This window comes from Salarias fasciatus, chromosome 7, assembly GCF_902148845.1.
Source record: "Salarias fasciatus chromosome 7, fSalaFa1.1, whole genome shotgun sequence".
In the NCBI taxonomy this organism is placed as follows: Eukaryota; Metazoa; Chordata; class Actinopteri; order Blenniiformes; family Blenniidae; genus Salarias; species Salarias fasciatus.
The window spans coordinates 28,263,828-28,286,481 of NC_043751.1; the positions used below are offsets into that span (position 1 = coordinate 28,263,828).

At 46.1% G+C, this 22,654-nt stretch overlaps 1 pseudogene; it reads left to right on the top strand.

Moving 5' to 3' along the window:
* The first annotated feature begins 894 nt into the window (after positions 1–894).
* Positions 895–21,693, top strand: LOC115392154 (protein arginine N-methyltransferase 8-B-like; annotated as a pseudogene).
* The last annotated feature ends 961 nt before the right edge of the window (positions 21,694–22,654 follow it).

The window sequence follows — 22,654 nt, forward strand, 5'->3', positions numbered from 1 at the left end:
GGTTGATACACTTTTATTACACATGTTGAGACAGTAGCATCAAGGAAAACTGGTCGTAAATGCCTTTTTTTTCCTCCTGCAGTGAGCAGAGCAGGTGAAGCATATAATAGGCGTGCAAACAGCAGCCAGCTCAGACATTTACCCTGCAGGCCAGTGAGGGCAGAGTGGTCACTTTCATGGACAGTGCGTGCGTGTGTGTGTGTGTGTGTGTGTGTGTGTGTGTGTGTGTGTGTGTGTGTGTGTGTGTGTGTGTGTGTGTGTGTGTGTGTGCGTGCGTGCGGAAGCTGAACATAGAGCTCTCAACTCCAACTTTCTCTGTGCAGGCACTTTGTGCATGCAAATGGCTGGGGAGGAGGAGGAGGAGGAGGAGGGGGAGGAGGGTCATGTGGTGCAGAGGAATCCCGTTACATTAAAGATGGTGCCACGTGCTCATGAGAAATTCACCGGCACGTTTTGAGAGCCATCAGATTTCCGTGCATGCGTCTTTTTTTTTTTTTTTTCTTCCTCCAGTCGGTGAGGAAGCGGCGGATGCATGAGGGACTATTTTTAGAAACCATGTTGCGGTAGAGGAATCAACACTGTATTCATGACAATCTGCCGCTTTTGCTGCAATCTTGTCAGATCCCCCATCTGCCGGGTCATGGGACAGGATGTTGCATTTGCGTGCGTTTTGAAGCCAAATGATGCCTTTTCCTCTCGCTCCGTGCAGGAACGCGCACCGCTGGACTGCAAACTTTTGGACCATGCAATCCACTGCACTTTGTGGCAAAACTGGCTCAGGCGGTGTTTTTGGGACCTCGTGTAGTAGTTTCACGTCTTTTCTCAGTCTTAGAATTTCCAAAGAACCCAGCAGTTTGGGATGTGAATGAAGATCAATGAAAACAATCGAGGAGGCTTAAAATCTCGCTGCGCTTTTTTCCCCCCTCTTTACTTCCATCAAGTGCACGTTTTTATTTTTTTTTTTTCTCCGGCTCCTATGGGAATTAAGCACTCGTCCCGCTGCATGCTCCTCAGGAGAAAAATGGCGGAGTCCGAGAGCATTGAGGTAAGTGTGAAAACAGCTGTGATTTCCCTCGTTAACGGAGGCGCCGTGCCGCCCGGTGCGTCCCGCAGCGTCCTGCTGGGAGAAGTTGCGCGCCGAGACATTGCGGGATGCCGACCGCCAGATTCCCGCCCTGCCCGCAAGACGTTTGCCCCACAGACAAATCACGCATCGCCAAGCCAATCAAATGCACGCGTTCAGCTGCAAAACGCATGTCAAGTCTCACACACGGGCAGGCAAGGTGAGCGCGCTCTGCGGGTGTTTCAGTGAGAACGACCTGCTCTGCATTCCTGTCACTCTCTTCCGACAATGACTCAAGGAATCTGAAGGCACCACGGACGGTTTTTGCATTAGAGAACAAGTGTGTGTGAGCAGTATGGAGGGAGCGGGACGGGACGGCTTCACGCCGCGGAGACATGTGGCTCTGCTGGCGCTGTCCAAGGTGCTGCAGCGTCTTTGCAGACTGGAGTTGATGTGCAAAGCAGTTTTTTTTCTCTCTCTCTCTCTTTCTTGTGTTATGTGCAGAAAGTAGGCTGAGTTGAAGATGCCAAGTGTCAGCAGCGTTTCAGAGAATCCCCCCCCCCCCCACCCGCCCATCTCGATGCAGTGCAGCATTCACGCGCCGAGGCTCGTTCCACACTATCTCCCAGTGTGATGGTTTCCATCATTAAGTTGCACGCGCCGCATCTGTATGCACGGTGTAACTCTGATAGGTTCAGCCGTCCTGTCAAGCTCGAGATAGCAAAGTCATGTTACTTCGTTATACATAATTCATCACCAAAAAAAACCCTCAAAGTAAGTTCAGGGAAAAATCCCTCCTCAGACATCTTATCAATGGGCTTATGTCTGAGAGCAAACTGCAAGTGATACATTAGAATTAGATAGATTTTCCTCTCCACTAATGCTCTCTGCTCCTTTGGAATATTTGTGTTCGGAGAGGCACCTAAGTGCTATAATGGCAGAAGACCAAAGTGATTGTGTTTCCTGACACCAGGAGGACTTTTCACCCGCATCAAATAATGATTATTCTGCAATGAAAAGCCCGAAACTATCACGCAGCAACCTGGCTGCACTGTAGGAAACACAATATTCATAATCTACCTTCAGTGATGTTACCCCTGACTCCAGAATCATCATGAACCAACCCAGTGGCTGTGGAGGAGGGGTTGGGGGGGGGGGGGGGGGGGGGGGGCATCCACATCCAATATGTAACAGAAGAAGCAGGAAAACGTCCTTCTCAAGTACGAGTCTCACCTCAGCGTAGAAATGAGCATCCAGTCTGAAATGAGAAGCTCAAAGGTGTTTATCCGTCTTTGAGGGGGGGTCAGAGGCAAGGACGTGTGTCCTGTGTCAGGACGTCTCACTCCAAGTTTACTTCACTCCCCCTCCTTCCAAGTTTGTTTTCCTGCACTGAAACTTTAGGAAAGTGCTCAACTTTCACAAACTGCAGCCCGAATCGCCCCCTCCTGTCCCTGTCCGGTCAGTATTGACTGCTTTCTCTGTTGACTTGAAGCCAGCTGTTTTATCAAATTGAGTTTTTTCTTCTTTTTTTTTGCTTTCACTGCTGTATTTTTCAGAGATGTGCCAAGCTTTACCCTGCAGTCTTAACAGCTGTCCACCATGTAACCTCAGGACGTCTCTCTCCGACGTCACCTGAACAAACTAAATGCTCTTTAATATCATAGCTGGAAGGATTCACAGTCAAGTTTAAACAACCGCTGTCTGCTTTATTAGTCAAACTTCATTAAGAAGCTACTTGTTTCTGAAGTAAACAATCAAAATCCTCTTAACTTTATTAGGCACACACCATTAATCTCCACCTAAAGAGAAGCATGACACTACTTGGTGTTATTTCTCGCTCAGACACTTCATCACTTCCACAAATCTGCTTTAAATGGTTTGCAATTAACCCAGCATGCTGCCTGCAGGTCTTTTTTTTATCAGATGAGCCAACCTTAAAGTCCTTTTCTTGACTTCCTTGTTGGAGTTAATTTCTAAATGGTCCATTTTTACTTTTCCAGCTTTTTGTGAAGAGTCTCTGCAGTATGTCTGAGCCTTAATAGACCTATCTCCTGCTCCATCCCTCAGGTGTCCAGAGTAAAGATCACTAATGGTGCCTTGCTTTAAAACGCATTAGGACTCTGGTATGGCTGCATTGCTCTCATATAAGACCTTTAAAAGGCTTCAGCCAGTCCTCTTCAGACTGGGATTGGGATTATAGAACTCTGTATCTGCACTGGAGACGTTTGCATCTCCTTTAACATGTCTTAAACTTTCTTACAATGTGAAATAAACCTATTTAATATGCATCAGAAAAACATTTCGGCTTTTACTCCACTTGGATTTACTTGCGGATCATTTAGATCTCATGCTAAACTTTTGGAAATGTCAAATGTTAATCTTTCCCGGCATGCAAATCGATATCCAGCAAACTTTTTGCCAACTCAGTAGAATAGTTCCAGGAGTAATTTGACTGAATTAAAAAGTCAGCAAGGTTATTATAAATCATCCTAAGACCAAAATAGATGATTTGCATTACAGTTCAAGCCATCTTCGTATTCCACATATTTAAAAGTGTCTTCTCAGTTGCTCCCTTTCGACCGCAGACTTGGCCAGTAAGTTCAAAAGTCATTAATTTATAACAGTTGTGGACTAATATACATGCCATCCTATATTTTTAGCCCTGCAGCTCGAGTGCTTCATCATTCAACCAACCCAGGCTGTGCATGAATCATGAGCCATTATTTTCGCACATTATTTTCTTGCTCACTGGATCCCACTGCGTGCCATTTCGGCCCAGCAGGACAGAAAAGGACAAAAATAAATCTGCACAATGGTCATTTTACGGGAGTAGAAGTGGCTACAAAGAGGTGAAAGGTCATTTATAAAAGCAAACACAGCCGACAGAAATTCCCACTTCAAGTATTCATGTTAGTCTTCATAACGATAAAAACAAGAGTGTGAGAGTAAAAGCTGTTTGGAAGACTTAATTACAAGATTTTAAGAAAGCAAAGCGGGGATGTCAGTCATAAGGTCTGTGGGCCAAAGCTGGTCCGCACAAATTTTCAAATCCAGCCTGCCAAATCACCTATCAAATTGTAAACATTTCAAAGAAAACACTGATTTAGATAGAAAATAAAGTAGCCGCTAAATTAAACTGTGAATGTGAATCTAAAGCAAAACTAGAAATAAAACCGCTTTAAGACCTCAATATCTTTGACATTTCTGTCTAGAAATGGATTTAATACGCAGGAAGTGAACATTTCGCCCTCAGTGGACGGTGTGAGGAGTTCAGTGACGGTTAGATGACTGGGTCAGAACATTTCCAGGATTGCAGCTCTTGTTGCGGGCATCCTACCAAATTGCAGAGTATCGGTATCTATCGAAAGTTTCCCAAGCAAAGAAAAGCAGTGAACTGGAACCAGAGTCAGTGAGTGGGCAGGACTCGCTGATGCGTGTGGGGCGAGAGGTCTGGGCCCTGCGGTACCAGACGGGCTGCTGGAGGAGGAAACGCCGGCTCAGAGACAGAAACAAGCCACGAAAATGGGTTTTATGTTGAAATAACTGCCATCATCAGGACGTTTTATCTGTCATTCCAATGAGAAGCGCGTCGTTCAGGAACTGGCTTCCTGCTCAGTCCTGAGATGTTTCTCTCTTCATTCACACGGCTGGACTCTCCCAGCTGGAAGGTGATAATCAGGGCATTATGGGTGTCGTCTCCTCAGCAGAGCGGGGATTTCTGGCCATTTGTGCTGTTCTCTGACCGGCTGACTTGTTCCCAGCAGGTTTTGTACTCTTCTCTTCGAAGCTTGGTCACCAACAAATCAACCCAAACTCGACCAGTTCTCAGAATCAACACTCTTTTCTTCCTCCTCTCTTCTTGTTTGTAGCAACCGCAGTTGCAGCCTCAGCCGATCCGCATCATTCCGTCACAGTCGGCCCAGCCGACGCCACTGCCCAAGCCGGTGCCTTCAGTCCAGCACGCCCCCCGGCCCCCCCCGGCCGCCACACACCCCCCACGCTGCCGGCCTGCCCAGCTGCCCCGGCCGGGGCAAGATGTCCAAGTTCCTCAGCCCGGAGGAGATGACCTCTCGGGATTACTACTTTGACTCTTACGCCCACTTTGGTATTCACGAGGTACGAGCGTCAGTCAGATGACTTTAGAATGGCTGTTTTTACAGAAACAGAGATCCGTCTATCGATCCTACTGGCAAGAAGCTCAGCTTCCAGTCTCTTTGTGTATGTGGTCATTTAAAATACGTTTCTGGCTGAATTTCAAATTGTAACTTCGTATCTGCTGATTTTCATGTTTGTTTTTCTGACTGTGTGTTCAGTTTCAGCTCCGACAACTCCCTAAACTAAATCTTATTGTCATAAAAGTTCCGGGCCATGTCTGGAGTCAGAACCACCCAATTTCTTTAAGGAGTTTCGGATGAGAGGAGTCTTTGCCTGGAAACTGGCAGATGATGCAAAGCTTCTCTCAGTCTGACATTAATGCAGACCAGCCAGGGTTGGGAGCAGTTTCTACACAAGCTTTCTCAAGAAGCCATTGTTGAATATATTAAAAACTGCTCTTTCTATATGAAACCCGAATTCCCCTATTAGATGTTTGTTTTTCCTTCTTCTATAATGTGGTTACTTCCTCCCTCTGCTACTTAAAAAGATTACAGGCTGTATAACAAGGAGCATGTTTCTGCCCTGACCTGAGAGATGAATTTATCATATTTTTGGAATATGGGTCAGGTGTATTTTTGTCATTTCTGAATATTCCTGCTCCCGGTGTGAGAGGCGGAGACGGCTGCAGACAGTCTGAGACTCGGCGCTTATTCAGAAACACCGGCTCTGGATTTGAATGCATCTCCACGCAGCTGCGCTCCAGCAGAGGGAGAGTGGGTGAACTGTGTGTTCTTTTCCTACAGCTCCACTGCAGATATCACACAAAGCCTGGGCCCTCGATGCCCAAACACATTTTTCACCTGCTGGCGGGGGGTGTACTCGTGTCACCGTGGCCTGATCTGTTATCTGTTGTTCATGCTGAACCAGGAAATGCTGAAGGATGAAGTGAGGACGCTCACCTACAGGAACTCCATGTACCACAACAAGCACGTCTTCAAGGACAAGATCGTGCTGGACGTTGGGAGTGGGACGGGGATCCTCTCCATGTTTGCAGCCAAAGCCGGGGCCAAGCACGTGTATGGGGTGAGATATGGCTGCTTTTTAAGCAGAGATCAATAACTGTGATCAATCACCATCTAAACCAGGGGTATCAAACACAATCTGGCCCCAAACATGACAGCAAAAACAGAAAACATTGACGTTTTACCAGGTTTCTTTAATAGAATATTGAACACTGAGCCTCAACGCCAACATGATAAATGCTGCAAAGTAGATGAATTATAGGAGATGGCTTTTGGACGTTTCATTGTATTTTTTACCAGGAGTTATCATTGAAAATTTGAAATTATTTTCTCTACTAATTTGATTTTGAAATGTGGAAATCCAATGGCCGGTACTGAAACAGTATTATAATAAACTATATTAGGTTTGAATAAAATTAGCATGATTGTCCTCTATAGATTAGTTTACATCAGGATCAGCGGTTGTCCGGCTCTCATCTCGTCTCCAAGCCCTTCTCATCATCCGTAATGTCTGCAGCGTGTGTGTATTTAAAGGACCATTTTAATCACACTCCCCCTAATGGCTGATGATCATCTGTTCGGACGTGCAGATGGCGAGAGCGTGCAGACTCTCCCACTGACCTGCCGAGCCTCGCCGATTCCCCACTTATTACCGTTGTTGCACGCTGACACAGAAGTAATTGGCAGTCAGGTCATGTCTGAGATTGCATGCAGACGCGCGCACACACACACACACACACACACACACAAACCGGCGGCTCGGGATAACCATGTGGAACTTATTTTTATCCAGAGCGTGTGCTTGAAGGGGGGAATGATTAACTCCGCGTTGCCGTGGGACTTGTTTGGAGCCACCGGTTGACATTGTGTGTTTAAGAGTGTGTGACTTATGTTTGTTTTCCCTCCTTCTTCAAGCTGCCTTACTTAGATTTTTTACCCTCTCTCTCTCTCTCTCTACACACACACACACACACACACAATATATATATATATATATATATATATATATATATATATATATATATATATATATATATATATATATATATATATATCATCCTGTTTTTATACTTTAGATAATTTACTTTTCATTTGCGCTGTCTGACCGGCAGGGTTTTGCACACAAACACAGAGCTGAGATTTAATAGATTTACCTGACTTTGTGACTTAATGCCTCTCGGTTTTTGTTCTGCACCGAAGCCCGTTCATCAGACCCGGAGCTTATAAAGTTGGATGTGAGAGAGGTGGGCGTGCGAGAGCGGGACAAACCTGGGCTGCGGGCCAACGGGAACATCACTCTGTCATATGGACCTTATTAAGAAAAGTGATAGCCTCAATTTTGGATCAGCGGCGCACTCATAAAACACTGTTGCAAAATTCATAACCTGTGTGGTCAGTCTGTTCGCCGCAGCCACGTCCATCCATCTCGACGCAGCGCCTGACGTTAAACCACAAAGTGGAATAATCAAACCGGGCGGAGATCGTCGTGAAATGAGGATGAAAGAGTTCTGAGCAGACTGAGATCCATGTTTACCGTGCATAATGACTCAAAGCAGCATTGTTCAGAGGCTCGTTTAAAAAACGTTACGCTCATTCAGAAGTATGTTGTTATGTGAACGCTCTGCATTATACTGTAAACCCGAAAGACAAAGAAAAACAAGCTGGATGGTTCGGTGCGAGATGAAAACCAGCTCAGGTACAAACAGTAACAGGACTAAACGTCTTTCGAGAGCGATTTGTTTGTCCACTGGTGGGTTGTGTTGTTTCTACAACGTTACGCAGACCTCGTGGTGGTTCCACTGGTTGGATTCCAGTCCAGAAACGTGATGGAGGCTCTCCGATGACTCCAGATTGTCCAACGGTTTGAATAAGAGTGTCTGTAACGGACTGCTGATCCGTCTCTCTGTCTGGGTTCAGTCAGAACGGCTCAGCTCCCATCCTGAACCGATTAAAGGTGCAGAAATACGAGAATCTAGGAAAACTTTGCCCTTTATCCATATTATTCCATCTTAATGTTGATAAATATAACGTGCACAAATCAGAAACAGCAAAATGTGATTGTTGAGGTGCCTGTGTGCAACCATAGTGAGAATCTGACATGGAGTCAATGTCATCAAGGCCGAGTGAACGGTGTGGTTTTTAATTGTTTCTGGACATTTATTGTCAAAAGAATAAAAGGAATAAATTGTGTGAGCTTTGGGAGATGACAAACCTTTGGTTTTTATTGAAATTATTGTCTGATTTATGAGGAATAATACAATAAAATTACATTTCCTAAAGACAAACACCGTGACAGAAGAAGGTTTCATATTCCAGCTCTCAGTCTCGGAGCTCTCTGCAGCGCCCAGGTGCCGGGGCGTCTGGGTAAAGTTAGAGGCTGGCGCTCTCCGTTAGAGAGCCTGTGGCTGCAGCGGCAGTGACGGTGACTCTTCCTGACACCGGCGAGAGGTGCGGGAGGCGACGTGCGCGGCGGTGTCTGTGTCGACACACCTCGAGGCTCCGCCGGCCGCGCTGGAGCGTGATTCTGACGGACACGTGGCTAATGGCCGTCTCTCCTCACCGACACCCAGAAAGAGACGAGCAGGGATCATGGCCAATTAGAGGATCCGCCTCAGCGGCAGCCCGGCTAACTAACGCTCGGCGTCACGAGCGCACGCACGTGCACATACCTACCGCAGGATTAACTAGCGCTGTTTGTTTGGTGCAGCTCGGTGTTTAATGGGCACCAGAGGCTCCTGGCCGGCCCTCTGCTAATCGGCTGCAGAACGCGGGGCTGCTCCAGGCAGGCAGAGCTCATGTCACGTCCGGCATTCTGCATGTCTATGAGAAAACTGAAGATGTCAGGAAGTAGAGGACGGACGATAGATATCCCTTAAAAGTTAGTAGAAACACCTTAACAGTGATCCCAGTCTGCCGTTTAGGATCCAGAATCCTGAAGTCCTGCTCTTGATTGTGACTGAACACCTCCAACTGAAGGAGTTCCCCGGCCCAGCCTACACACTCAGGTGAAAATCGATACCCCCCCGCCCCCAAAAAAGACTCCCCCGCTGCCGTGAGAGAGCCCAGTATCGACAAATGCTTCCCGCTGAATTGTATCCTTATTTTGCTCAAGAGCAGCTCAGTAGAAATGTCCAGAGTTCAGATCAGACGAATGAAACATTATTTTCTTACAATTCTGTTATTGTTGGCGCCTCAATAAATCATTGTGCATTTGTGGGACACACACACACACACACACACACACAAAAACAATTTATCAAGTGGGTGAGAAATAAATTTGGTGCCCCGCTAAAGGAAAGTTGACAGATTACATTTCAGCCGAGGATAAATCAGAACATAAGGTAAAAAAAAAGCAGACTGCAGTGAGGATAATTAAAAAAGAAAAGTCTAAAGTGTCAAAAGAGTAATGAAACTAAAAGTTGAAGGTCCCATCGGGGGTAAATGGCTAGTTACGGCTGAGCAGTGGCTAATCTTCACCTTAATTGCTTTTAATTAACAGGCTCTGGCAGTTCTTCTGTGGCTCTGGCACACCTTGTAAAATCGACCTCTTTATATTCTTTCACCATGCACTATTTCAGCTTGACTGTACGGCCCCAAATTAACCTGGGAGCGTGAGGCTGGATGATAATTCCTCTCTGGCTGCTGCTAAAAGCTTACCGCGATCACACACCTCAAATAATTCATTCAGGCCTCGTCCAAGTGACAAGGCGAGACTTCCATTGCGTTTTGGGGGTTTGTTTCTCAACAGTGGTGCTCGGAGTCGCCGGAACGCAACTTTTCAAAAATCTAAAATCTGGCAAAAATCCAACTCCCCACTTTTCCATCTTCAAATAAAGATCTAAAGAAACAATCCGGCAGACGACGTCCATCAACAAAGCAGCTCTTTCAGCTCTGCTAACCAGGCTCCAGCCTCTGGTGTTTTCACTGAGGAGAGGAGAGTAAAGAACCACACCGACAATAAACTCAGACGACCTTGTTTACTCCCCAGAGAGCCGCCGGGCGGCTGCAGCGCCGGGTAGACCTTTCTGCCAGGAGCAGCAATTAAGAAGAAAAGACCTAATTCTGGATTACTTTTTTTTATTTTAGGTTATGTGCATGATCGCGGCTCACTCTGAAAGAAAAAAGGGAAGCAACGCCATTGTTCCCAGAAGCCTGTGAGGGTCAGACTTTAATCTGGAGGAACATTATTACTCAGCCCTCCATGTCTGCAACCTTTAGCTTTTACACTAGTAATTAATGTGCAATCGGAAATAATATTAGTTTGACTTGTAGAAAAAATATTTACATGACATTTGGTAATTATGTAGATTTCATTTAATGGATAACAACAGATTTTTTTTTCTAAACTTACTATAATCTTGTAAATAATTAAACTTTGTGTGACTTGTTTTAGCCTGACACCACATTCTCCAAATCCAGCAGCAGATTGCTGCTTACACGCTGTTGCATCAGGATTAGCAGCCTTGTAACGACATAAATATTCATGTATTTGGTCACAGGAATGAAGGAAAAGCCTGTTAACCTTTGATCCTTGGGTTGTCTTTCCTGTGTTGCACTGTTAGTGCGGAGGGAAATTCGCCTGAGGGGGTCTTATGCCGCAGGGGTGCTTCCCTTTTTAAAAAGAAATATTGACACAAAATGATGCATGGGGATGAAACCAACATTGATTATATGAAATCGCACTATCCAAGAATTTAACTGGATTAATTAGCAACAAAGTCAGGCTTCCGGTGGAGTAAGTTGATGTAAGTCCCTTCATATCAAACAAGGCATCGTATTTCACTACGAGGTCCGTTAATAGCATCTGAGGTGACTTTGCCGTGTCTAATCCACCTGCTCACACACGGCCTCTCTCAGATCATTACCGCTAGCCTGCGGTATGTGGTTAAATTATGCTAATGCCGAAGGAATGGCATGATAACGCCACAATTACATGTTGAAACTGCCAGTCACGTGGCGTTTTAAATTCAGAGGCGGCCTCCTTCGAAGGATGCGACCTTCTCGGTGTTTGGAGGCCTTGAGGTGATGCATTGTTCTCCGGGCAGAGTCATTCCTGCGATACAGAGGGAAACCGACGCATCTAGAGCTTATTCAGTGACACCACTGGTTAAAGATGTGGGGGAACTTGGTTTTACTCCCGTTCTGGGGCAGCGACGGCTCAGCTGGTCCTCCAGAGCTGCACAGTGCTGCAAGAGCATCGTCACCGTTGCTACTGGTGTCTGAATGATCGCGCAAAGAATGATGATCTAGCAATAAAATGCTCTGTTTAATGTGAGAAGCCATTTACTTATTGAGCAATTCCATTTTTATGTGGCTGGAGCTTGAATTTACAGGTAAAGGCATTAACTTTGTATATATTGCAGCCATGTTTTTACACGTTGTTGTGCCTGAATGTGAAGCTTGCCCGTAAAAACCAGTATGTGAGAACAGCTGATCCCGGTTTTTAAGGTGAACATTTAATGAGTGCACCGCAGTCCAAGCGAAGCGAGGACATGTGAGCAGAGTCAAAGATAGCTCTCATTTAATTAGCTCCTCTTTTTTTCTTCTCCTCTCCGGCAGATTGAATGTTCCAGTATATCGGAGTACTCGGAGAGGATCATCAAGTCCAACCACCTTGACAGCGGTAAGAGCAGCAGCTGTTCCTCTATACTGATTACACAGCACTTTATCCGGAGGGAAGACGGCAGTAAACTGGGTTACAGTCATGATGGTGAACGACCATGTCAGAAAGGAGGGCTTGCAAAAGGAGATGCATGAGGATAGCAAAACGTAGGGAAGTGATTTGATTTCCAGCACAGAACGGTCAAATTCTGCTCATTTAATGCCGCTCTGCGTCCGCTCCCCCCTCAAACTTATATAGAACTTTAAAGCCCATGTTTGGTTTTCTTTTTATCATGTGAAAACTTTTTTTTTTTCCGAGCCAGCGACTGCAGCTGCCAAATAATGCCTCCATAAACCACCCTGTCAGCAAGCGCCCTATCTATAAACCTATGAATATCAAGTATGCTCCAGTAATTGAGTGCCGAGTTAACGCTGTGTTTACTCTCGGCTCTGGACGGCGAGCAGAGCGCCAGGCAATCACCAGCTGGAGGAGCAGGGTTCACATGTCATCCTGACTGACACTTGTATCACCAGGGAAAGTCCTCGCTAACTTCCTCCCAACGCAGAGCAAACAAAGCTGGAGTCGGCTAATCTGACTGAGGGCAGAGATCCACGCCTCGGTTCTGCCCTCATTTCCATACGAACGCCGCGGCTGCCATGGCAGCGCAGAATGTTCACTTTCTTCTCCTCTCTCCACTCTATCACCGGCCGCTGCACACACTCACATGACACCGTTTGGTAATTGTGTTTCACTACTCTGCGGAGTGTGTGGCTTCAGATCTGTGCTGTGTGTTGCAGTCATCACCATCTTCAATGGGAAGGTGGAGGAGGTGGAGCTTCCTGTGGAGAAGGTGGACATCATCATATCGGAGTGGATGGGCTACAGCCTCTTCTACGAATCCATGCTCAACACGGTCATCTTTGCTCGAGACAAGTGGCTGGTACGACGCGCGCCTTGAATGTATCTCCACCACAGGCAGGAGTTTGCGCGGAAATGCATTTTAGCTTCAACACTGATGGCATAGCTTAATAAAACAATGCGTACAAACACAATGTCCCATATTTAGCCGTTTGGGAGCAGCGTTTACATTCTTTTGCTGCTATATACAGAGTATGTACACAGAAATACACTACCTGTGTAGATAAGATATTTCTGTGGAGCAGTAATATCTTCATTTTATTTTAGTTTGACTTTTCTTGCAACAGTGCTAAATACTGCCTATTTAAGAGAGAAATTGTGCTATTTTCTTGATATCTCACAATAAGAAGTTAGCATTATTTTCCTCATACTCAACTCAATTTAATTTCTGTGAATGAAGTGGAATAAATCAGCCGCTATCAGCCTGTTCTTCATCCAGACTGAAGTTCTGAAACAGCAGCTGAGATCCATCGTGCTTCAAGCATGCAGACAAAATAAGTTCTAACTGCAGTGAGACTCTGTTTACATGGTCAAGTATCTTCACAAGTGCCAAAAATTCATATTTTATCTGGACAGTGAGTTTAGCGAGCGGGTGTCTTTCATCATATTCAGGCCGGTTTATCTAAATCCTGGAATTCATGCAACGATCATGTGAAAAATGCAAATGTTATCACTCTTCTATATTTTCTGAAATTAAAGGTCAAGATTGGTCCATATAACTACATCATGACATAGAAAACCTCTCATAATTTTCTCAAACCCTTTTAACAAACGACCTCAATGTTAATTATTTATCAAATGCAACAGCAGTGTCCAATACATTTTAGTTGAAGGGCCATATAAAATCTATAAAGCAAATCATTTTGTGGCAATTTTCATGATAATTTCCTGAGCAAAATACACTAAAATGTCCAAAAAAGCTGCTTTATGCATGTTTTAAGAAACTCTCCCTGACAGCATGACTTTGACAGCTAGCGAGCGAGCTAGCTAGCTAGCTAGCTAGCGTTCATTCTGATCCCTCAGCTCGGGCCTCAGGGTGGCATTGTGTCCGTTACTCTAAAGAAATGTGTTTAAAAAATTCAATGTTTCCTTTGAAATCTTCACTATTTGCTTGGTGGTTTAGTGGACCGGATTGCATCCTCTTGTGGGCTGTTTGTGGCCCACGAGCCCTACTTTTATTACCCATGACTTGTATTATTAAAATCAAATCTGAGGACCAGTTTTGTTAATTTTTTAAGTATAATAAGCTTAACGAGTCAAAAACTCACAGGTGGGTAATTTTTCTGTGCTAATGTTTGGAGGGTTTTTTGCATAATTATCAAACTAAACATTGTTTATTCCTTTGTGATTGGAAAGCAGCAGATGCAGCCCTAAACTTCACTGGCAGGGCTTCTGTTCTGTTCTGTTCTGTTCTCGCTGCCATGGCGCTCGAATTAATGTGCCTCAATAATTTAAACTTGTTCTTGGCAGAGAAATGAAATGCCACCGTTTGCTGTAGTACAGACCTTCGTTCACACTTTACATCTCGGCGATTTCCTGCTCTCGTTTGTTCAACAGAAACCTGGAGGTCTGATGTTTCCCGACCGAGCCTCTCTCTACGTGGTGGCGATCGAGGACAGGCAGTATAAAGACTTCAAAATACATTGTAAGTGTGTGGATGGATGGAAATGTACAGAATCTGTGGTATACAGTGTGGGCCCACTCATACACAACCTCTCCAGCACTGCAAATAGTGAAGAACTACTCCTCGGGGACCAAACAGCGGGCGGTGATTTATCTCATAAGTCAACAAGCTTCCCCCGTCTTTCTTATCATCCCACTTGAAAACTCACCAGGAGGAATGTAGGCGACGGTTCGCCTGCCGGACTCCCAGCTAAAAGAACAGCGAGCGGAGTCGGCGTTGGGTCAGGGCACGGCCCAGATGACAACAGCAACACAAGCAGAGGAACAGCCAGTCGTCCTCCTACTCACACTCCCCCATGCATCTGGGAGAATGTCCAGGCGCCGCGCAGCAGATAATATCCTGAGAAAGTCTGATGGTTCGCTGCTCGGCGAAGTTTTCGGTTTACGCCGCTTTGCATTATAGCGGTGAATCACAGGCGTGTTGACGTCTTTACCCAAGGAGTCAGAGAGAGGTTGTGGCAGAGCAGACCCCCACCCACCCCCACCTCCATCCGGGGGCCTCTGAGAGCCACACAGTGCACCTTCTGAAAAACACACACCTTTATTCAAATCCGCCGCTCGAAAGCAGCCGCCGGGGGTCCGTGACCTGCTAATTATCACCACTTCTGCAACGCGCTCAAGCTGTTCTCCTGTTTTGGGTCATGGCAGGTTTGACTCACCCGCTATCTTAAAGAGCGCAATGAATAATGGATGATTTAGCTTAAGCGGCAAAGGATATCCGAGGCAAGAATAGAGTTTGTGTTCAAAGAGACTCGCGCTGGCAAATCATTGCCAAAAACAATGTGACTTCCATCTGTCAAAATAAAAATAATTTCAGAATGACAGGAGGTACATCTCCAGGGGAGGAGAGCAGACTATTCCAAGAAGCTCCGTGAGTAATGCCCCCGAAGTCGTGTTGTCTTAGCTGCAGCCTCCTCCACCGCCGCTTTTTTCCATCAAAGCTGAATGGAAAAAAAAAACAAAGACAAATGAGGGGAGAGGATGTTTCATAAAGCCGCGATTCACAGGCGTCCTGTGTTCACCAGGGTGGGAGAACGTCTACGGCTTCGACATGACCTGCATTCGCAACGTGGCCATGAAGGAGCCTCTGGTGGACGTGGTGGACCCCAAACAGGTGGTGACCAACGCCTGCCTGGTCAAGGTGAGCGTCTGAACGCCTTCTGGTCACTTCAGGACCGGCTCAGGACCCCGGGGATAAAGCTCAATGGTGGAAATGGTAGAAAAAGCTTCGCCTTGACCTTCAGGGTTTTCAGACCAACTCTATGAATGTTTGATCTTTGTTGACTTGGAGTTTCTTAAATTTCCTTCAGTATCTTTTGTTTTAATGGGAAATTAGTGCAAAGTCAAGAATTTCTGACTGATCAGTCTGCAGGATCCTGGAAGAACTGGGATGGATCCTGTTCAGAAGTTCTCTAGATTTAATATATTGGTCGTTTTTATTCACTTTTATAAGCTTCCTCTTCCCAGTTCTAAACAGTGACTATTCTAAACGGTTATAAAGACAAATACGAACAGATTCATGTGGTATAAACATCAGAATGGAACGCAAATGTTGCTTTCATCTTCACCACTCAATCAGGGAGTCCAACATAAGGTCCGCGGACCAAAACCAGCCCCAAAGAGGCTCCAGTCCAGCCGCCATCAACTTTTTACCACAGTGTTTTTAAGAGTAGCGGACTAACACGGACTCAAGCTGAGATATTAGGAAATCAAGACATTTCACTGCATTTTGCAGAAAGTATCATTAAAACTGGCTTTATGTCGACATTACCCTCGATTGTGTGAGACGGCTCATGGTAACTAACATTCAGCACAATAAAGAAAAACTTTGGAGCTGAAATCTAAAGGTTATTACGCCTGTATCTTGCTGGTCTGCATGGCTCCTGAGCTAAAGCGAGTTTGACACGGCTGCACGACACGGCGACATCAAGCAGGAGGAAAATGTCCCGGGGCTCGTCCAAAACACGTTTTTTTTTTTTTTTCTTTTTTCTCACAGTTGCAAAGGAGCACACTGCTGTTATCGTCCTTTCCTAACGACAGCCGCGTTATCTTGGGACGACGAGTAAACGTGTTGAACGGCGGGTTTATGGAGTCAATACATTAAGGTTTAATGGCGTCCGCAGACTGACAGCGCCGCCGTCATCGCCGCGGTAACAGGAACACGCATGCGAGCTGTGACTTCTCGGCGAGGCGGATTGACTGGTAAACACGCCGTCTGACACGCGGCGGCGGACACGGCCGTGACCTTGGTGTCCTGTCAGTGAATCTCCCGGCCTGATGGGACTCCGGCGCCGTGCGTGTCAATAGCGATCCCGTCTGGAGCCTCTGATTGCGCCCGCTCCTCGTCACAGTGACCTTCTTATCGCCGGCTCTGCCCCGTGCCACCTCTGTGCTGCCGTGTTGTTGTTGTGTGATCTTACCTCGATTTCCTCTCCTGATTGTCAAGCGCTTGTATATTAATCAGCTTTGTCTTGAGTAAGTCATCAGTGATGGATTAAATCCTGCATAATGGAGATGTTGTCTGTCTGTGGAAGCTGTTGAGGAGAAAAAAAAAAAAAACAAAACAAAAGCGTTAAAACAATACCCCACTGGCAAGCGATCCTGTTTTTAAATGGATTAGAGAATGACCTCATTAAAACTGCAGCGCTGATGAGGAGCACACACTGGAATTCATATTATTAAACTCCTACTTTAAACTTTTGCAACAATACTCAGGGAGGATCATTAAGAGGTATAATCTTGGAGAAAATAATTAATTTTACATTAACAGCCCACACCGTGGTGCTCTTAACATTTTTTTTCTTTATTTTTTTAATTTGGCCTTCATAGTAATTGCATGAGGGCGCCAAAATGATATCTGAATGTGTTGATAAGAGTGAGTAAAAACAAACTGTGGAGTACGTTCTGCAAAAGTGCTGCATTGTTTCAGCGCCAGCAAACATAAGGCTCCTTCCTCCGCAGCAAGCGCAGCACCTGGCGCCAGGAACCGCCAGTGCGAGCAGAGAATATCTATTAACGCCGACGGTACGCGGAACAAGATTACACGGCGCTGCCTACATGTTTATCCTGCAGCGTAGGTTTCAGGTGAGCGGCGTTCTCCCCGTTGAAGCTAATATGATTGGCAGAGTTACACGCCGGCGCCACAGCACAGAGAACAGCCTGTTCTGCTGTGAACAGGATTAAACTGGGGTGGGGGGGGGGGGGATTCACTCTGGGGTTTCCTGATAGACTGATTGGAAGAAGGAGGACATTTACAGGTACAGCGTGGATCCTTTGTACTGTGAGTGAAGAACACCTGGACTCCTTCAGGGTCTGATAGGCTGCAGAGCCCTGATTTGATGAGACATTGCACCCTAAATACTGGAGGACTTCTGACCACTGCTATAAACCGCACTAATGAACCAGAAATAAATAGCTGAAATAATAATAAAGTGAAATTATAGAGGTGATCAGTGCAGCTCTGCTAATGCTGTTGGAATTCATTAACAGCATTAGATGAACTGGCCTCGCTTCAGGATCCACCAACACCACCGCAATGCAATAAACCAAGTCACACACATGAAAACACACACTGATGAGTGACAAGCTGACCAGCAAACACGGATTCAGAGAGAGAAATGTCCACAGTAAAGCTGTTTGCTGCATTTAAAACAACAAAACCAGACGATTTTGTCTTTCATTGTCCTCAGTATAATGAAATACTTCACCTTTCAGTTACGTCTGTTCACTCATGTTACAGTTTCCCAATGTTTGCTGTTCTAACCCAGTGAAGACATTAGCAGTTTGATATTCCTCTTCATAAGTCATCGATGTGAAACCCCCACCATGTAGAAGTCAGGTGAACTTACAGCCGCTCCTTTCTTGAGGGCTGCTGGTTGAATTCCCCTCTGCTTCAGAAGCCACATGGCAAAGAACCAGAGGCTACTTCCTGGTTCCCATTTATTCACTTCATGTTGCACCACTTCCTGTTCCGTCGGTTTCCAACCCCCGCTGGAAGTACAATGTGCACGGCCACAGTGCACAAGCACACAATAACGCAATGACTCTGCATGTGTTGCTTCAAACATCCAGCGTTTGCCTGAACAGTTTTCTTTATTAGGAGCAATATTACTCAGAAGTCGCTCATAATCAGCAAGCATTAACCCCGTTCTCTTAAAGCCGTTCAGAACAGGAACAGCAAGGCGGATGTTTTGGGGTATATTTGTTTTACCTGGTATTTTCCGGATGTCAAGAAGTGTGTTTTCCGTTGCAGGAGGTGGACATCTACACAGTGAAGCCTGAAGATCTGTCATTCACCTCGTCTTTCTGTCTGCAAATCCAGAGGAACGATTACATCCACGCGCTGGTCACTTACTTCAATATTGAGTTCACCAAGTGTCACAAGAAGACTGGGTTTTCCACAGGTGAGATGGGACGTCTGCCTATCTAGTCGGGGCTTTGTGACCTTTTTCTGCGGGGTTTGCATGTTCCCCCTGTGCATGGATTGGAGACTGGTGGTGTATCTGCTCATATTCAGCTGGATTCACCTCCAGCTCCCTCATGGTCCTTTACTAAGGAAGGATTAATGAAATGTTCTGGTTCTTGTAAAAGAAAAGGCTTTAAGTAAAAACAGACTTTCCAACCAAAGGAATGTTCAAACTGTTTATCCCGCTCTGTTTATCTGTTAACTGTGACTCTACAGACAGCAGCTGCTTGGCCTGATTGAATATAAATACTGGAAGCACGTGAAGAACCTTTGGTTACGTTTATGTGAAACCATAAATCTTCCACGGGTTTAATATCCAGTGTTTGAGTCGGGGAGTCGCAGCTGACATTTCCCGCCTCTTCTAATCAGTGACGGAGACTTCCTCCCTCCTGTGATCGGTGTGGATGCTGGAAAGGCATCGATCTGTCACCAGCAGTTCAGATCAGGCTGATTTAGTCCAGTGATTTAAGGGAGCCTGTTGTGCGATAGCCTGTGTGTGACTGCCCTCTAGTGGTGGCGCGGTGAACGTAAAGCAGGATGAACTCCTTCCAGCTGGATGAACACAGATTTCTTTTGGTGTTTTTGACAAAAACAACTTGCGTGCCCATCTTTTATGCATCAGGAGCCCCAGGGCTTTCTAAGTTTTATTTTTTTTTTTTTTGACAAAGAGATACCTTGTTTTGTAACTGCTTCCTTTCCCGCCCTACCCAATGCCCTCCTATTGATTTAACGTGCGCTCGTCTGTCAAGTCAGTATTCCAGCGTTGGGCCTGAAGCCCTCGCTGCCATGAAAAGTGAATATACAGATCTAAACCCGCGCACCTGGGGACTAAATTTACCATTGATTCATTGTATAGGTTTAAGAGATAACTGTTTCACACACACTCACACACACTCTCCAGCCAAGGAGAAGCCGTCCGGCAGAGGTCAGAAACTCCAATTCACTCTGGTCAGTGGAAACGCCAATTCATCCACCGCATTAGCATAAGAAGCCGTCAGCGTGTCAGTGCCTTTATTGAACGCTACCTTAAAAAAAACACACCGAGAGGCGGGTCTGCGCCAAAGCCTCGCTGATTGGCAGGCCTTTTTATCTATGCACTGACAGAGAGCTTGTCTATAACGCCAGATGTACAGAGCTGCCCCGGGACAGCTGGCAGAAACTCGATTTAAGAGCAACTGACCTTTTGAATTCCACTCAAGTGAACAGTGACGGTCAGAGCTCTGGGAATTGCTCACATTTGTTTTGGGGCTGGGGTTGTGAGTCTTACCTGTCTTTGTTGTCAGGCACACACACACTCGCAGACACACACACACACACACACGCTCACAGATGGATGCACATAAGGCAGCACAATGGATACAAAGTGGGACGGCGATGAAAGAAGACTGAGTCGAGCAGCTGCGGCGAGGTCAGGAACGTAGTCAAGCATTATCTGCCTCCTATTTGAAAGCTGTCATCATAAAGTCAAGTGGAACTACCTGCTCTTTTTTTTTTCTTTTCCAGCGCCTGTGTTTATTCTCCACTTGACATTTATGTCAGGTAGACGGGAGGCTGTGTGTGGGTGTCTCTGCGTCTCTGCGGTAGAGTCGGGAGGGACTGACGGCGCGCAGCCAGCCCATTAAAACACTCCCCATTTTGGTTAACTTGGAGAAACGAACAGCTGCATTCTTCACATGCCGTTGCTCTCCATATTCCGATGGTTTAAAACGCTGTCGGTGCAGCTTTTTATGGCTTTCATAGTGCTTTTGAAATAATATCAATTAGAGTTGGATTCCTAACTAAGCTTGTTCTCCTCTCTGAAGACACGTTGGAAAGGATGGAAGTGATCAGCGTCTCCGATAATGTGACAACATGTGGCTGTTTCTCTGAATTTTCCCCGTGTTGAAAGACAAAACTGTGGAATTACCTCCTAATAGTGTTGATCCATCCTCATGATTTCCTCTTTTCAGCTAGAAATTGTACAAGTTGGACAAAAAAAAAAGTATTATGATCTAAATGTTCATAACTTTTTAGTTTTTGTCTCATACAAGTTTTATCTCAGTTCCATCTCCTGGGTATTAGAGCTGAATGATGATAAATGCCAAACAGAGTTTAGTGATAACGGCTCAACTTCCTCTTTTTTTTGGCACGGTGTGTTTCTGTGTGTGTGTGTGTGTGTGTGTGTGTGTGTGTGTGTGTGTGTCTTCCAGCTCCAGATGCGCCATACACCCACTGGAAGCAGACCGTGTTCTACATGGAGGACTACCTGACTGTGCGGCGGGGCGAAGAGATCGTTGGCAGCATCGCTATGAAGCCCAACGAGAAAAACATCGTGAGTGGGGTGTTCTGTGTTCTGCAGCGCTCGCCGAGGCAGCGCTGTGCGCCGTGTTTATATATCCGACCATACGGCAGGGAGTGAGTCACAGCCTGCCCACAGCCACAGCAGGCTGCTTCCTGTCAGAAACTCCAACAAACAACAACAGATTCCACTGTTGACCTTGGCAGTGTCCTCCAACCCCCCCTCCGTGGGGGGAGGAAGTGGTCTTGTTGTCCGACACAAACACTCCACGTTCATTCAACACCCTGGTTTGCTGCCAGGCCAGAATGAAAAACCTGAAAGTGGTATTTGATCTCATATTTCTCTTCCATGTTGCATCCAGTCTAAACGGAAACCCTCTCTTATGCCCCCCCCCACCCCTTTCTGTTCACCTGCAGCGCGACCTGGACTTTACCTTTGAGCTGGATTTCAAAGGGCAGCTGTGTGAAGCCGCCATATCTCACGACTACAAGATGCGTTAAGATGGAGCGGCGGGACGTCGGCGCCCCGCCGGGCGGGACTTTCTGAGCAGCAGAGGGAGACAGAGACGCTCTCATGACCACAGAGGGACGTGAGGAGGGGGGGGGGCGGAGGACAGACCAGGCCAAAGACCAGCCAGAGGCGGACAGTGACGGGGTCAGTACTGTCACTTTAATGAAGAAGAAAGGTTTTCATGCTGACTGTTAAATTATTTTGAATGTAACACTGACAAAAAGGAATATTTTCTAGTCTTGATGAATGTTATTGGTGTACATGTGAGATGGAGTGATGTACTTGTGTTTTGTTGGGTGTTTGTTTTCCATCAAACGTCGGACCTTTTGGAGGGACAGATCCCATCTTAGGACAAATAGAGTTCACCGAATGGTTTATTGTATCGTCCACATTTCGGTATCGATAGACGGTCAGTCTCAGTGTAGTTCTTCTGTCATGTTCTGTAACGTAGCGTAGTGGAACGATTTGATTTCTAGCTGTGTCGGTGTAGCGACGTGGAGAGCAGCTGAAGACCCGCTGGAGAGCACAGACTTTGTCGTGTGAAGTGTAACGTGTTAGTCAGTGGTTTCCCTGTGAGTGTGTCCTCGGACGTGCCGGAGCTCGTGCGCCCGCGCTGCCGGTTTGAGTTGTGACGGCGACATGCCGGTGACCCACCCGTTCCCATCCTCAATGCCTTGACCAAGTGCCGAAGTGACCCTCGACCCTCACCCGCACTGCTGCGTTCAGCCTCCAGCCGCTGTTCGTCGATTCATTAAATATCCTCAAGCATTCTTTCGTCAGAATCAATCAGAACACAAACACAAACCAGTTCATTGCTGAAATGATGCAGAAGCTTCAACCAATGCTGAAACCTGTGTAAAGTAATATATTACAGCACTGTAGATGGCAGATCATTTTACACATCGACCATAACGTCATTTCACCTGTGCTCTTAATACAGTCATTGCCAAGGTACCCACGTAGGGTTTTTCTTCGCTAGGACCTGGCGTCCACGAACGTGGACATCATTTTGTGGCGC